This window comes from Anarhichas minor, unplaced genomic scaffold (assembly GCF_050575085.1).
Source record: "Anarhichas minor isolate MPS153535 unplaced genomic scaffold, ASM5057508v1 ptg000033l, whole genome shotgun sequence".
NCBI classification, from domain to species: domain Eukaryota; kingdom Metazoa; phylum Chordata; class Actinopteri; order Perciformes; family Anarhichadidae; genus Anarhichas; species Anarhichas minor.
Genome location: NW_027466479.1, coordinates 3,876,194 through 3,893,074, shown reverse-complemented (window position 1 = coordinate 3,893,074; position 16,881 = coordinate 3,876,194). Strand labels below are relative to the sequence as shown.

The 16,881-nt window shown below is 42.4% G+C and overlaps 1 long non-coding RNA gene across 2 annotated transcripts; it reads left to right on the top strand.

Annotated features, from left to right (window-relative positions):
• The first annotated feature begins 5,304 nt into the window (after positions 1–5,304).
• On the top strand, positions 5,305–16,637 carry LOC142965492 (uncharacterized). 2 transcript variants are annotated; one of them, XR_012957679.1, is made up of 5 exons: positions 5,305–5,650; positions 12,049–12,165; positions 14,145–14,738; positions 14,840–14,934; positions 15,263–16,637. It is a non-coding gene; the product is annotated as an uncharacterized LOC142965492 (long non-coding RNA). The 2 variants fall into 2 exon arrangements; XR_012957680.1 differs by lacking the exons at positions 5,305–5,650; positions 12,049–12,165 and adding an exon at positions 6,667–7,030.
• The last annotated feature ends 244 nt before the right edge of the window (positions 16,638–16,881 follow it).

Here is a 16,881-nt window from a genome sequence, read left to right as displayed (position 1 = left end):
TATGAAGGGTTAATATGAACTATATGGTAGCTTAAAAATGCTTGTGTTTCTCTCATTATAAAAAAGTCATCATGTCTGATGTTAGAAATGTTAAGTCGTTAGTAAAGAGTCTTGAGTTTCTCAATTTCTTATACGCCATCAGCAAAAGTTGTCAGTCAACTGCAATTATAAATGTAAACACATAATTAATATTAATATTGTTTTGCGACGCCCCGCAGCCCCATCTTTCTTTGACGTGAAAACAAACAAACATGTGTCTTCTTAAGTAATCAACTGGAAGTTTCATGGTGACATCTATTAGTTATATATTTTTTTCACTTTTCACCTGTATTGTCTTCAAATGTATTGAATTTCACGAACATATCTCCAAGGGTTGTTTTCTCCAAAAAAAAATTCTCAGATGTGAGTCAGAAATCTGAACTTTTTTACAGAGGGGGTGTTGTTCATATATCATCCATAGCCTGATTTATAGAACATTTTACTCCTAAAATCAGTCTTTTTTTATGACTGTTGATGGTATTTTCTGATATATAAAGTGATACAAGTTTAAATCTCAAATTCCCTTTGTAAAAAAAGACCGTGACTCTAATATGTCAACAAAAGGAAACAATAATTTTGAGCCTGGCTTCAACCAGAATTCAGATATCTGTTCTGGAAATGTATGCAAGCACATATTTAATAAGATAATGCCTCATTTCTATTAGTTCTTCTTTTCCACCTCATTCACCTATAGTGTTTAGAAAAAGTAAATGAGTCATTACCGGCATTTGATGAATGCTTATTAAGGATGACTCTGTTGTCAAAAAGTGGTACACAAAATGCTGTACAAAATTCACCATATAAAATGACAGAAACTCTGTTTGGGAAGAATTATTATTTACCAAAGAATCCCGTTTGATTTTAGACCTCATGCTTCAGGAGTTTACATACGAAATATAAAGTACTTTATAAATGGCCACATGGTGGTGCTGTCCCATAGAAAAATGGTCAAACATTTCACCAAATGTCATTAAAGTCTGTTGTTTTTGAGATATACTGGAAACAAACAAACAGACCCAAATGACCTCATCTACTTCATTTGCTTGTCTTTACAACAAACATTTGTGAGTATGTTTACTATTGTCTTTATACAAGTCGTGTGTCTTTTTTAAATCTTATTTGCATGTGATACAAAGCGTCTGACTGTGTGACTTTGTGACACCTGCTAAATCCTAACACTGCTTTAGGATGGAATATATATTATTTTATCACACTGATCATTTTTCAGAGAACAGAAAGTCAAGAACAGTCTGCCTTTCAGCTGGAAAATTATATATGTTTAAATATTGACACAATTCTGCAAGAATCAAGCTTTGCCTTTCTAAATTGTAAAAAGTATGGGTGGGGGTTCTGTGCTCTGGTGCTGTCTGTGATGTTCTGGAACACAGGGGCCTTTTCTTTCTCCACCTGCAAGAGATTATTTGTTGAACTCTATTTTAGTATCTTAGTCAGATTACTGTGGTGGGTTGTTGTCACTGCTTCTAGCTGTCATTGTTGGAGTTTGATTTGTCATAATAGCACCATCTACTATATCTATTTGTTTGAATATATCTAAATGTTTGAAACTCACATATATGACATCCACATATTGAGAACTAGTGTGAATATAGTGTGGTCTCAATGGGTCAACATACAGCCTGTTTGCCTAAGTAAGGATCAAAGCTTTCCAGAGAATGACTCGGGTTGTGTTCATTGCTTGAAGAATAAACTCTATCGTATTGAACTCTGTCTGATTCCAGTGCATTCTTCAAAGATCAGGACACCAGGTATTAAGTATAGAATAAGAATAGAGTTCGAGTAGGCCCGGTCTGAACTTCTTTTCCACGACACCATGTTAAAAAGGCCAGCATCGGGGCAGGAGTGTGGAGGTGCAGGCATCCCGGTGTCCACTTATGGACGTTGGCCAGGTGATCCAGGTTGCCGGCCCACCGTCATGTATTTACGAGTACATTGTTTGCATCTTGTCATAAATATTGATATGTTCTTGATCACTTTGTGTTTTGTCTATTTGACTTTTCTGTTGAGAAGATAACTGAGACTTTTGTGGGTTTTGAGGCACTGATGGCCTTTCAATGTCATTAATAAATGCTTTGTAAGGCATAGATCCTCACTTTAGATGAGGTCACGCAAAATACTTTACTAATGACGAGTAACTACCTGAATTAATCATGAATTAATAATAATAATAATAATAATGCATTTTATTTGTAACGCACTTTTCATTAAAAAAAATCTCAGAGTGCCACAGAGCCAGTACATAGTAAAAAAAAAAACATAGTTAAAACATAGTTAAAACATAGTTAAAACAAACTATAATAGAAGAACTAGTAGGCATAAAAAAAACACTGAATGAACAGAAACACAAAAGAAATAACGGATAGTGATTTAGGTCAGAAACGCCTTCCTAAATAGAAAGGTTTTTAGGCCAGTTTTAAAAGAGACCAGTGTCTGTGTTGCCCTTAGGTGGTCAGGGAGACTGTTCCATAGGCGTGGAGCTGCCGAGCCAAAGGCCCGGTCGCCCATGGTGCGGAGCTTGGTGTTGGGGACCCGGAGGAGCGAGTTGTTTGAAGATCTGAGGGTGCGGGTGAAGTTTTGGGGATGAGTTCTTGTAGGTAGGGAGGTGCGTGTCCATTTATGCATTTATGTGTGAGTAGTAGGACTTTGTAGTCAATCCGGAATGAGACAGGGAGCCAGTGTAGTGAGTGCAGAATGGGTGTTATGTGCTCATACTTCTGAACTCTCATCAGGATCCTGGCAGCGCTGTTTTGAATGTATTGGAGCTTCTGGATGTTCTTGGCAGTGATCCCAGTGAAGAGTGAGTTACAGTAGTCCAGTCTTGAGGAGACAAAGGCGTGGACGAGCTTCTCTGCATCTGACAGGGTTAAAGTGGGGCGGAGTTTGGAGATGTTTTTGAGATGATAAAACAAGGTTTTGCACAGGTGTTTTATATGGTCATTAAAGGTCAGGTGTGGGTCAAACCTAACTCCCAGATTAGTGACTGTGGAGGAGAGGGGGATGACCTGACCGTCGAAGGTGAGATGAGTTATGGAGGATGACTGAACCTGGTGTGGAGTGCCAACAAGGAGGGCTTCGGTTTTGCTTCTGTTTAACAGGAGAAAGTTGTTGCTCATCCACGCCTTTATCTCCCCAAGACAGGCAGTGAGACATGACATGGCTGCAGAGGGGCTTGGGGCAGCTTTGATGTAGAGCTGTGTATCGTGGCATAACAGTGGAAAGACATCCTATGTCTGCTGATGACACGACCGAGGGGGAGCATGTAAATAATGAAGAGGATGGGTCCGAGGACCGACCCTTGCGGAACACCACAGGAGACAGGGAGCAGTCTGGACTTGCATCTTCCCAGTGAGACATATTCAGTTCTGCCTGAAAGGTAGGACTGAAACCACTTGAGTGCAGAGTCTGATAGTCCAATGGTGGTGTGGAGGTGCTCTAGGAGGATAGTGTGATCCACTGTGTCAAATGCAGCAGTCAGGTCCAGGAGGATGAGGAGTGAGGGTGATCCCGCATCGGCTGTCATCAGCAGGTCATTCGTCACCCTGAGCAAAGCTGTTTCAGTGCTGTGGGCTGAACGAAATCCTGACTGAAATTTTTCAAACAAGTTGTTGTGTTTGAGGTGGTCCTGAAGTTGAGAAGCAACTACCTTCTCTAAAACGTTGGACAAGAAGGCGAGGTTGGAGATAGGCCTGTAGTTGGCTAGAACCTCCGGGTCCAGGGTGGGCTTCTTGAGAAGGGGACGGATGACAGCAACCTTGAGTGCAGGTGGGACACAGCCAGACTGCAGGGAAAGGTTAACAACTTTGGTGATCAAAGGACTGAGAGTGGGGATATGTGATTTGAGCAGAGCAGTAGGAATGGGGTCCATGGGTACAGGTACAGGGTTTCATTTTTCTGAGGATTTCCTCAACATGGCTCTCCTGAACCTCAGCGAGATGTAGAGGAGACAGCACACTCGCAGATAAGGTGTTGGTGTCAGAGGGACGCATAGATGGAGAGCTGGACATCAGAGAGCGAATGTTGTTGACCTTGGATCTGAAAAAGTCAATGAAGCTGTTGCATTGCTCCTCTGTAGCCTCAGTTGAAGAGGATGGTTGTGGCTTCAGGAGATGGTTTATGGTTGAAAAAAGCTGTTTAGAGTTGCCAGGGATTTTATTGATTAAGCTGGAATAGTACTGTGAGCGGGCATCTTTAAGGGAGTTGGAGTAGGCCCTTTGATGCTCACGTAAAAAGCCTGTTTATGGACAGTGAGCCCAGAGTGTCTGCAGCGTCGTTCCAGAACACGCCCAGCTGTTTTTATTTTCCGCAGCTCATGTGTGAACCAGGGAGCGGAGCGTGAGAAAATGACCTCACGTGACTTGACAGGGGCATGGAGATCAAAAACACTGCTCAGGGATGTATTATAGAGTTCCACTAATTCATCCATTGATGCAGAGGCTGGGCAGGTGATGAGCTGGAGATCCGTGGTCATTGTGGCTGAGTCAATGCTTTTCCAGTTCCGGAAAGACATTTGACGTTTAGGTCTAATAGTAGGCAGCACAAAAGTCAAGGCCATTGAGACCACCTTGTGGTCGGACACACCGAGATCATAAACCTGTAGGTTACTGATGGAAGCAGAGTCAGTGATAACCAGATCCAGAGTGTGCCCCTTGGTGTGAGTGGGAACCTCAACATGCTGCTGCAGGCCAAGACACTCAAGCACACTCAGGAAATCTCCTGCAATTTGACAGGAGGGGTTGTCGACATGGATATTTAAATCACCAACAATGACAATGTTAGTTGACATAGTGCAGAGTGAGTTAAGCAGATCACTTATCTCAGGTAGAAAAGGTGGATTTGGTTTCGGAGGACGGTATATGAGAAGCACTGTCATGGAGTATGGAGGTTTGCATTTGAAGGCCAGGCATTCCATAGAGGAAAGATCAGGCATTGGCAGAGGAGACAGTTTTAGTTCAGCCCGGTGCATGATGGCTAGTCCACCACCACGACCAGAGCTGCGGGCTTTCTCCATGTAGTTATAGCCGGGGGGCATGCTTCATTAAGCACGGAGTAGTCCCCTGGTTTATGCCAGGTTTCTGTTAGGCACATGAAGTCAAGCCCTTTGTCCAGAATATGGTCGTATATGAGGAGGGATTTATTAGTGAGGGATTGTGTGTTTAGCAGCTCCATGGTGGTAGGAGTCAGAGCTGAGGGTGGAAGTCTCTGCAAGCTCCGTAATACACTGTGATCCACTCCATGTTTCCCATTTTGCCTAGTATTGGATAGTCTCGCGATGTTTCCGATGATGACTCCTGGGTTTGTTTTGTTTCCTGATTCCACGTTGAAACCGCGGCGCGAACCTCTATGGATGTAGTGAGGTCTGTTTTTCAAAATCCCACACTCTTGACTACGGGCTATAAACCCCTTGTCAGATGGAACCATGAAGCTGCGCAAACGCCGTAGCTGCAGGGCGGTGTATGAAATCATTTCCAGCACCGATGTCAAAAACAGAACAGTAAACAAGCCGCGCCGTCTGGCAACGACCACAGGCCGGCCGGCAGATGCCAACAGTTCAAAAACCAATAGTCATCACAGAACAAGGACTCCAGTAGAGCAGGTACGCTCTCAGTTTGACCAAATGTCCGCCGTATTCCTGTTGTATTCCAACACGGGAGGTAGGCTAGGCTCTCAAATGAATTAATCCCGACCGTATTCCAACTCAGGGAGCAATCAAAATACGTAAAAAAACGGGGTTGAATAGAATAGCTGTAAAAATCACATAAATCACACAAGCGGTAACAAAGTGTCAAGAGGAGCGGCTGCCAGCGTGCGCCAGCGTATATATATAAATGCATGAATGTACATCTACATAAGTTCTTAATCATTTACTTACTTTATTAATCATCTACAAGTCCTTAATAATTGGTTTGTAACATATATAATACTTCATTTACAAATAGGGAATCCATCATTTATAAAGTATGAAAACACAATAATGAAACACATCATAGACGAGCTTATTAATCAAGAATAAAACATTTATAACCGTTGTTATGAATTACATGCTAATGAGTGTTAATGTAAGAACAATGCTTTATAAATAATGAATTAAGCTTTTACTCATACTTAACTAATGTTTCATAGTGTGTAGTTATTATAAAGTGTAAGTGGCTTTCAGGTGACCCGGATTAAATCCTTAAGCAGTGCGGGAATATTTTATCTATGAATGAGTTTCTCGAGGTACAAAATCAAACCGGTGCATTAGACAAGATGAAGGTGCTTTTGAGAATAATATTTCCAAAAGGAGGAGATACCTGTCAGCACTGAAGGTAAATATCAGCTGGTACCATTCCTGTATACGGCCCTACTCTGCACTGCACATACTGTGAGCGAGCCTCAACTTTCAGTCTGGCTTTAATCATAGAGAGAAGTCCGAATCCGAATATCTTTCCGACTTTACCGAACTAGGCTACCTTAACTTTTCTCATAATTATGAAATCCGGATCTCGTAATCACGAGATCTTTTGTCATAAGTATGAGTTCTTTTTTTGTAATTACAAAACAGTAACGCAAAACTCATCAGAGAAAATTGAGTGACCATAGTTGATGAGTTATGTTTCAGTTTAATCAGATGAAAGTGAAGACGAAGACAGGTCACAAAACATACAGATGCGTTCAAAGGTTTCACAACACGTTGATATTACCATTCGATGTGAAGGTGCAGCCATAACAATGTGATATCTTGGAAGTGAATATTTCCCCCAGTGTGGCATCATGTTCTGTAAGAAGAAGTAAAAAACTGTTTCTAACTCAACATTTTCTCAAGAGAAAAAATAATCACCACATTTGATGAGTCATGTTTTAGATTCATGAGTCGTGGCTGTAGGCTTCAATTCCTGGAACTCGTCAAGGAGCGTTTCAAAAAGACAATAGAAGAAATGATACTCAAGTGCCCCGCCTCTACGAACCGGTTCGACGTGATTGTGAACATTTAAAGGTGCGTGCTCAACAACATCTTATCATTTACACCAACGAAGCCAAAGGCAAGGCAAGTTTATTTGTACAGCACATTTCAACAACAAGGCAATTCAAAGTGCTTCACATAAAACCATTAAAAGCATCAAAACATAAGGGAAAAGTAAAGGAGATTTAAAAATAATTAAGAACATTCATTGAAACATTAAAAACAGTCATTAAAACACTAAAAAGCAGTGTAAGAAATAAAATACAGTAGTAGTAAAATGCAGAAATTGATTAATATCCTTGAATCTGGTTCAATTAAAGGCAGCAGCAAACAGAAAAGTCTTCAACCTTGATTTAAAGGAGCTGAGGGTCTCAGCAGACCTGCAGCTTTCTGGGACTTTGTTCCAGATATGTGGAGCAGAAAAACTGAACGCTGCTTCTCCATGTTTAGTTCTGACTCTGGGAACAGAAAGTAGACCAGTCCCAGACGACCTAAGGGGTCGGGATGGTTCATAAGGTAGCAGCACATCAGAGATGTACCATTCAGTGCTTTATAAACCAACAGCAGGATTTTAAAGTCAATTCTTTGTTGGACAGGAAGCCAGTGCAAAGACCTCAGAACTGGAGTGATGTGATCCACTTTCTTGGTCTTAGTGAGGACTCGCGCTGCAGCGTTCTGATTGACTTTTTACAGAGACCTATAAACACACCGTTACAGTAGTCCAGTCTACTGAAGATAAATGCATGGACAAGTTTTTCCAAATCCTGTTGAGACATAAATCCTCTAATCCTTGATATATTCTTCAGGTGATCGTAGGCTGATTATGTAATTGTCTTGATATGGCTGTTCAGGTTGAGGTCTGAATCCATAACTACACCTAGATTTCTGGCTTGGTTTGTGGTTTTTAACATCAGTGATTGAAGCTGAGCGCTGACTTTCAATCGTTCGTCCTTGGTACCAAAAACAATTACTTCTGTTTTATCTTTGTTGAATTGAAGAAAATTCTGGCACATCCAGTTGTTGATTTGTTCAATGCATTCACCCAGCCCTTGTATGGGATTATAGTCCCCTGGTGACATAGTTATGTAGATTTGTGTGTCGTCTGCATGATTATGATAACACACTTTGTTGTTTTCCATAATCTGAGCTAGTGGAAGCATGTAGATGTTGAACAGAAGAGGCCCCAGTGTTGAACATTGGGGGACACCACATGTCATTTTAGTCAGCTCTGATGTGTAATTATCTACAGACACAAAGTATTCTCGGTCCTTCAAGTACGATTCAAACCAGTTAAGTGCTGTGCCAGAGAGTCCCACCCAGATTTATTAATCTGTCTAGTAGTATGTAATGGTTGACCGTGTCGAATGCAGCACTGAGATCCAGTAATACTAAGACTGAAATTCTGCCACTGTCTGTGTTTAAGTGGATGTTGTTGAAAACCTTAACAAGAGCAGTTTCAGTACTGTGGTGCTGTCGAAAGCCTGACTGGAAGACATCAAAACAGTTATTTACGGCCAAGAAGTTGTTCAGCTGTTGAAAAAACGCTTTTTCAATTATTTTACTTAAAAATGGGAGGTTTGATATTGGCCTACAATTTTTCATTGTTGCGGAGTCTAAATTAGCCTTCTTTAGGAGTGGTTTAATAACTGCAGTTTTTAGGGCTTGTGGGAAGACACCTGAGAGAAAGGATGTGTTTACAATTTGTAAAAGATCAGTGGTCATGCAGTTTGAAATATTTTTGAAAAAGTGTGTTGGTAGAATATCCAAGCAGCAGGAGGATGACTTCAGATGTTGTATAATATCTTCTAGGCTTCTAATGTCGATTGAATGAAATTGTGTCGTGATATTTGAATGGATGTTATTCAGAGATGGGGGCAACACACATCCTGTGGTTGGTGTGGGGGCACTGACTGCTTGTCTAATTTTCTGAATTTTGTCAGTAAAAAGGAGGCAAATTGATTGCATGCCCAGGTGGATTGGAGCTCAGCAGCTACTGACACTGGAGGGTTTGTTGACGCCTGTCGACGGTAACAAATAAGGCTCATGTATTGTTGTTGTTTTTGGTTATGATGTCAGAGAAGAAGGACTGCCTTGCATTTCTAAGTTCCAAATTATAATTGCGAAGTCTCTATTTAGATGTCACAGTGAACCTGGAGATTTGTTTTTCGATACCTGCGCTCAGCTTTCCGACACTCTCGTTTCTCTATTCTGACCAGCGTAGCATTTCTCCAAGGAGATCTTTGCTTACCCGAGACAACCTTCACTTTAGTGGGTGCAATGGCATCAATAATATTTTTTACTTTAGGATTGAAGCTATCTACAAGCTCATTGACTGAGATGCAAGAGAGGGCTGGTGTGGAGGAGAATTTCTGAATACATACAGTAGTTCACTGGTGTTTTCAGAGATGTAACGCTTTGTCACAACCTCGGTTTGGATATTTGTGTGCAAGGAGATTGCACTCTCAAAGACAACACAGAAATGATCAGAGAGTGCAACATCAGTCACAGCAACCTTGGAAATGTTTACACCTTTGGTGATGATTAGGTCCAGAGTGTGCCCCCTGTTGTGGGTGGGTCCTGTCATATGCTGAGTCAGATCATAGTTATCAAGGACACCACATAGTTCTATAGATCCTCTGTCCTGGGGATTATCAACAAGGATATTAAAATCACAGATTCACTATTGTTTCTTCGCAGCCTCACCTTTCTTTTTCTATAAACTATCAGGACAGGAATTGAGAAGGCAAGCTGCATACAGGGCCCCGACTTTTCCTGGAGAGAATCATTGGGGTCATTAGCCTTGTAGCCTTGACCCAGAAGATATCAATTATTGCCTTTATGGTTGTGGAGCCGTGGTGGAAGTGGGGGAGGGGCAGGGCACTCTAACCTCCTCGATTGTGTCAAAACTGGCTGAGGACTTAGAGCCAGTGGAGGAGGTGGGGCTGGATGCGGAGGTGGAACTGTATGTCGAAGAGGGATTATAGGGGAGAAAATGTGAGTGTGGCGGGGAGTGACCAGCTCTTTCATGTGGCCAGTGAACTCCAGGTGGGGGGAGGATGGGTAGAGTGTGAGTAGAGAGGAGGGGGACCAGGATGGAGTCTGGGGGGTGGAAGTAGCAAGTGGAAGCCTACTGTTTCTTGGTAGGCCTGGTGGTGCTAGTTAGCTGTGTCTTAGCTTGTGTTTGTCCAATGTTTTGAGTCCATGGTAAAGTGGTATCATTCCCACACAGTCCATTTACCTCCACGTTTACTTCTAGTCGGTGGATTTTTGTTTCCAAGACTGCAATCTTCTGCAGGAGTTTGTGGTAGTCGTCCGTGGAGAAGGGAGGCATCTTGCTGCAAATTAGCATTAGCTAACAACCCAAATAGCTCGACGACTATCCCTGGTGTGCAATGCTACTGTTCAGGGTTAGGTACTGTTGGGGATTTACCCTCGGGCAAAAAGCCCACCGTATAATCTGACTCCAAAAGACTACACCTTCAGAAGGACCCCGCGCAGATCGTTTGATTGGAATTACATTCGATGAACAGAAGACGGTAGACGATCTATAAGTATTAACAATTTATTAAGTCAAGCATCAAAGCATAATGCATAGATCTATGGTTTCACACAACACAAGAATTGATTAAATATCCCTAGCATCAGACACAAAGTCAGGGCTCGGCATATCCATCTCTCCTCTCCGTGTTTGTGAGCCCTGTCCTATCATTGCCCTGTTTCTTTATTCATTCTCATGAGGAGTTGACCTTGTCCTGCACAGGGACGCGTTATCTTCACACACACACACGTCAGGGTTGGGGCCCCTGTGTATGTGGGAGACCTCCAGTTCTCTGGACAGAGAAGATGCTGTTCCTGCAGGTTGCTACACAATATCCCACGGAGTTATCCGTTTCACAACACATCTAGTTACGAGTTTAAACTAACCACCTTTGTGTCAGAGCTTGATCTTTGTACAGGGAGCGAGTGCCTCACCCGGAGATTCAAACCTTTGCTCTATGACACACGCAACACTATTGCAAATGAGCACACACATAATACTTATACGTTTAATGCCTGTAAATACCGTTAGCATATTTCTACAATCCCTCTTTTCACACTGTTTAACAGTGTGAATATAAATGGCTATATCAGTAGGTAATCTGCAATATAAGCGTGTGAACAGAGCAAAGGAGCACATAGTACAATTAATTTGACACATGTGGAAATGGTTAAACAGTTTAAATGCGCGTTCTTAATGCAGAGTTATTTGGAAGTGGTTATAACAGCAACATCGTCGTAGTTTAGTGGCTGGAGGGGATGGCATTCACCCCCTTCAGTGTCCTGATAGTCATCGTCAGAGTGTAAGTCGAGGTATCGGTCTGGGTCTTGTTGGGTCAGAGGTTGATACAGTTGTTGGCACTGAGTGAGGAGCATTTGTCTGGGAACGGATCCCTCTTTTGTCAGTGCAGTGGTGATGCACCTTTCTGCGAGTGTACGCATACAGGGAACACAGAAACAACCACACAAAGCCAATAATGCTATTACAGAGACCAATGAGGTGGACGCGGAGAGGAAAAGTGTTTTCCATTTACCCAGTAGGTTGTCTAACCAGTTAGTCCAGTCATGCAGGCCTCCGTTTTGTTCGCGCATCTCCTGGGCTAAAGTCCTGAGGCCGTTAAGCGCCTTTGTTACGGAGCCATCTGGTGCAGTATTGTTTGGGATGAAGGTGCAGCACTGATCACCAAACATAGCGCACACACCTCCTCTTTCTGCCAAAATCATGTCTAGAGCCATACGATTCTGATAGGTCATCAGAGAGTCGGCTTCTAACTGCTGTGCAAGGCCTTGAACCGCGTCACGGGTGTAATTAACCATACGCTGAGCATTGAAATGGAGCAGATTAATTCGGTTCACATTTGTATTCACAGTTATCCATGGAAAGAAAGATTCAAAGCCTGTTGCAATTTCGTCCACTAATTTGAACTCATTAGGTATGTTTCGAGCTTGACCTATGGCATCCATGTAGACGCCATATTCTTTGTACACATTTAAATCGAATACTTCTCTTTTAGATCTGTGGCTCCATGGAACGCGGGTTGAAGCCTGTGCCAAATTGGTTGCTGACACATCTAACACGGTGAAGGGGAGGATCAGACTCACCACGGTGCAAACACCTGTCCAATCTGACGGTAAAGTCGAGTACAATGTCTTGTCACCGCACCACCACCAGAGGTCGGCCACTGGCCAAAACAATTGAGTCATGTTAGTCCAGGTTGATACGTCGATCGTCATGTTGCAGTTTGCTATCTGTCCTACTTGAGTACCGGAAGTCGCAGTCCTCTTTATGCAAACATAATTGTCTTTTAGTCTAGGTACAAAAGTAGGCGCGGTTGTATTGGCTGCCACAGGGAGCGCTTCTCTGAACGCGGAACAATTTACAGGAATTGTCGTATTCATGTGCAGGGCCAATATGCAATGAAAACCTGTCGGATCTGTTTGAGGATACAGTGGACCTGGTACTGTATACATGTGGGGTCGAGCGGAGGACCACACTACACAATCTGATCTGTTTTGTGTTTTTACTGTGTATCTAAGCCAAGACAACCACCAATTAGAATTGCTGAACCCTGTTTCCATAGTCAATTGTTGTTTCTGAGTTAGCGTTGGTAGCTTTTTAGCTGGAGAACCGGGCTCTATCTCCGGTTCTCCCATGGGAGTAGTCGTGGTGGGTGGATCAATAACTTCGAATAAGAGTTGTCCCAACCGATCTTTTCCTGAGTCATGGGAACCTAATACGTATTTTCCCATATCAGATGCTCGAGGCTTTTTTATGGTGATTACCAGAGGGTTACAGTTCTTTTTCTCATTTTTACAATCGAGTGGTGGGCTGGCCTTGATGATGCTTAACCGTTCTTTTAGCGGGTTTAACCCTTCACTCACTTCGAATGGGCGATAACCCCAGTCCTTTCCTGTATTGGCAAAAACAAAGTTCCAACTACCGCACCAAATTTTGTGTTTTCAATCAGCAGTATTTGGTCATGTGACAACAGGTTCTGCTTACCTTTCAGTTGTAGATGGTGTGCACCAGATGTTACGAACGAAGCCGCTGGTCCCAGAGCCGTGGGTCGAAAAGATCGTTACCTCAAAAACAAAAACTCAGTTGTTCATCGATAACCAATCACGTCGGGGTCACCAAGCTGTTGGGGATTTACCCTCGGGCAAAAAGCCCACCGTATAATCTGACTCCAAAAGACTACATCTTCAGAAGGACCCCGTGCAGATCGTTTGATTGGAATTACATTCGATGAACAGAAGACGGTAGACGATCTATAAGTATTAACAATTTATTAAGTCAAGCATCAAAGCATAATGCATAGATCTATGGTTTCACACAACACAAGAATTGATTAAATATCCCTAGCATCAGACACAAAGTCAGGGCTCGGCATATCCATCTCTCCTCTCCGTGTTTGTGAGTCCTGTCCTATCATTGCCCTGTTTCTTTATTCATTCTCATGAGGAGTTGACCGTGTCCTGCACAGGGACGCGTTATCTTCACACACACACACACGTCAGGGTTGGGGCCCCTGTGTATGTGGGAGACCTCCAGTTCTCTGGACAGAGAAGATGCTGTTCCTGCAGGTTGCTACACAATATCCCACGGAGTTATCCGTTTCACAACACATCTAGTTACGAGTTTAAACTAACCACCTGTGTGTCAGAGCTTCATCTTTGTACAGGGAGCGAGTGCCTCACCCGGAGATTCAAACCTTTGCTCTATGACACACGCAACACTATTGCAAATGAGCACACACATAATACTTATACGTTTAATGCCTGTAAATTCCATTAGCATATTTCTACAGTACCTATCCTTGGAGTGGTATGTTGTTCAGTGGTATGTATCTATCCCTGGAGTGGTATGCTAGTTGTTCAGGGTGAGGTACCTATCCTTGTATGCCAGTACTTTTCCAACAGCACACTGTTTCCTGAAGGCAAGTGCCGCTTGAAAGTTCATATTAGTGGTATATGCCGTTGAATCAGAGTGGTATGTCATTCATATCAGGTATGATACTGTATATATACTGTATATATATCCATCTGCCAGCCAAACATCCACCTGCAAATAGACTCCTCTCCACTTCCGGCCTCTGTCACCCTGCTGCAGATCCAAACTCAATAGCCTTCTGCTGCCTCCACCCTCTGCCAGCAGCTTTTACCACCCAACTGCTGCCCCATACTCCAACAGCAGATCCTGGAAGGTAGCTAGAGATTGATCTCCACCTACAGTCTCTGAAGTGTCGTGCTCCAGACAAGCTGCATCAACAACTTCCATTGACCAGCATTCAACCTGCTCCACCACCTGCAACCTCTGCCAGCCTCCACCTAAAGCCTCTGCCAGAACCTGCAGCTGCCGCCTCCACCTGCAGACTCTGGCAGACAGCTGCCTTTCAAACCTCCAACTACAGCTTCTGCCAGAACCTACAGCTGCCCCCTCCACCTGCAGATTCTAGCAGAAGGCTGTAGCCTTAACCTGCACCTACAGACATCACCGTGCACCTCCAACTGCGCCTGAAGATCCTTGAAGACAGATGTAGCCTTAACCTTCACCTACAGACTTCACCCTGCACATCCAACTCTGCCTGAAGGATCTGCCAGACAACTGTAGCTCCACCTCCAGCCTCCTCCATCAACCTGCATGCTGCCTCCTGTTGCCATGTGAAGACATAAGAGTGGAACAGCAGGGACCAGAGATACACTGGTAAATATAACCTTTTAGATAACATGCAACAACATAGCTGTGTAATAATCACATCTCTGGACTGATGAATTAAAGCTGTCTTTCTGTTCACATTCTGACAGGTGTCTCAGAAGTATTTCCATTCGCTTACTGACTGTGATGCTGAACTCCATCAACCAGAGAGAGCTCTTCTTCCTCCCACTAGTCTGAACTCAAGGTAATGTTGATGAGGCTGATGTATAGCAGTATGATGGATTAGTGTCTCAGTGTCTAGCAATGTATTTATATGCTTTTTGAATCTATGTTTGAAATGATCAAGCCTGCAGAAGTCATTATTGAAAGAAGGAATTTTATTTATCTGAGTAATTGGACATATTTTGAATAATATCTTAAGTGGAAATTCTTAATGAAAGGAAAGACCTCAAATGTTACAAAGTCTAGTTATGTTCTGAATCTAAATACTGATTTTTCTTTTTAGTTTTTAATGTAGATTTGGTGATGCATGGTGTTTTAATACAACACGTGTTCTTTGTGGTTTTCTCCAGACTCTGTTGGACTTCACACGTCCATATCTACCAGGAGCTGATCGGGGCCGCCAGGACAAATCTTTCTACGACAAGAGCCGTGTTCCAGAGATGCTTATTCCTCCTCCACATTCACCACCAACTCCTGCTCCTCCTCCAAACGGAGAACGCCCCTCCCCATCTCTGTTCCCCACCACCAGTTTCTCCACAAGCAAGTTAATGGAGATCTGAAAGCAGAGACCGTCCAACCAAGCTCTATAATTTCTCCTCACACTTAACTGAAATAAAAAAGTTTTTTTTTTTATTTCAGTTTGCCAGCAGACACCTTTACTTACTTATAATGTTTTGATAATTCACCCTTTATGAAGGGTTAATATCAATTAATGAATTGCTTAAAAATGCTTGAGTGCCTCTCAGTTTATTAAAAATCATCATATCTGATGTTAGAAATGTCCGTAGGTCATTAACATAGGATCTTCAGTTTCTCAATTTCCAATAAGCCATCAGCAAAAGCTTGTTACTAAACTGCAATTATAAATGTAAACACATTATTAATATAATGATTATTGAAATCAGTTTTGCAATTGAGCGCATCTGTAGATTTCTCCTAAATTTCCAAAAAACTAAGCATTAGATAATTCACCATTTGCATTTTTAAACTTATTTCCTTATTTATCTCTTCATTTTTAGAGCAAGTGACCGGAGAAGTATCTCGTGCGCATCGAGCAGTGAGTGACTTGGTCACTTATTGTTCCCGGCAGGTCAATCAGGAGGATGAGGCACATTAAGTCTCATTTAAGTCTAATTAATTTTAGACTAAAAACTTGTAGTACAAAAAATAAGAGTCTTAACTTAGTTGATGTAGTTTCATGTTTATATATTTTATATCTTAATTAAAAGGCTGTTTCCTCAAAATTATTATTTTTTTCAGACACTGAACTTCCCGTTTTCATTCCTTTCTATATGCTGAAGGTTTTTAAACAGGCGTTTGTTCATACCTCCTTTATAGCATGATTTATGGAGGGTTTTTCCCTTAAAAACAGAGAATTTATTTTTTTATGGCTGTTGACAGTATTTTCAGATGTATAGTGATACAAATATGCATCCCAAATTCCCTTTGGGAAAAAAAAAACGTTATCTTTAACCTGGTTCAGATTTCTATTCTGGTGGGGGGGGGTCCCAGGGGTGGAATCAAACTGGGGATGCTGAGGCTTTGTGGCATGGGTTGTAATTATGATATCAAGGCGCTCCAAACAACTTAGTCTTGATAGGTTTATATCTTTCTTTTGATTTCAGGTCGTGTGAAGCATATATTACTCCGTAAAACCTTTGACTTTGAGCTCTATCCATTCAGCTGAATTATTCTAAGTGTCTGTTTAATAAAATACTCAAAGACATTTAAGAGCGTTCACATCACGTTTATTTCTCACAGGGAAATTAATCTCATTAACCACACCAAGCAACAGTATAAGAGTCACTGTTCATGAAAGGAAGATTCTGTGTGTTCAGGGTTTGGTGACGTCAGGAAGTGTTCAATTGAGCTCCGCCTTACCGGATTCACACTGGAAACCGCCGCGCGTGAGAGCGGGTGACTGCGTGCGCGCTGCGTCTGGAAAAACAGAGAGAGAACTGCCGCTCTA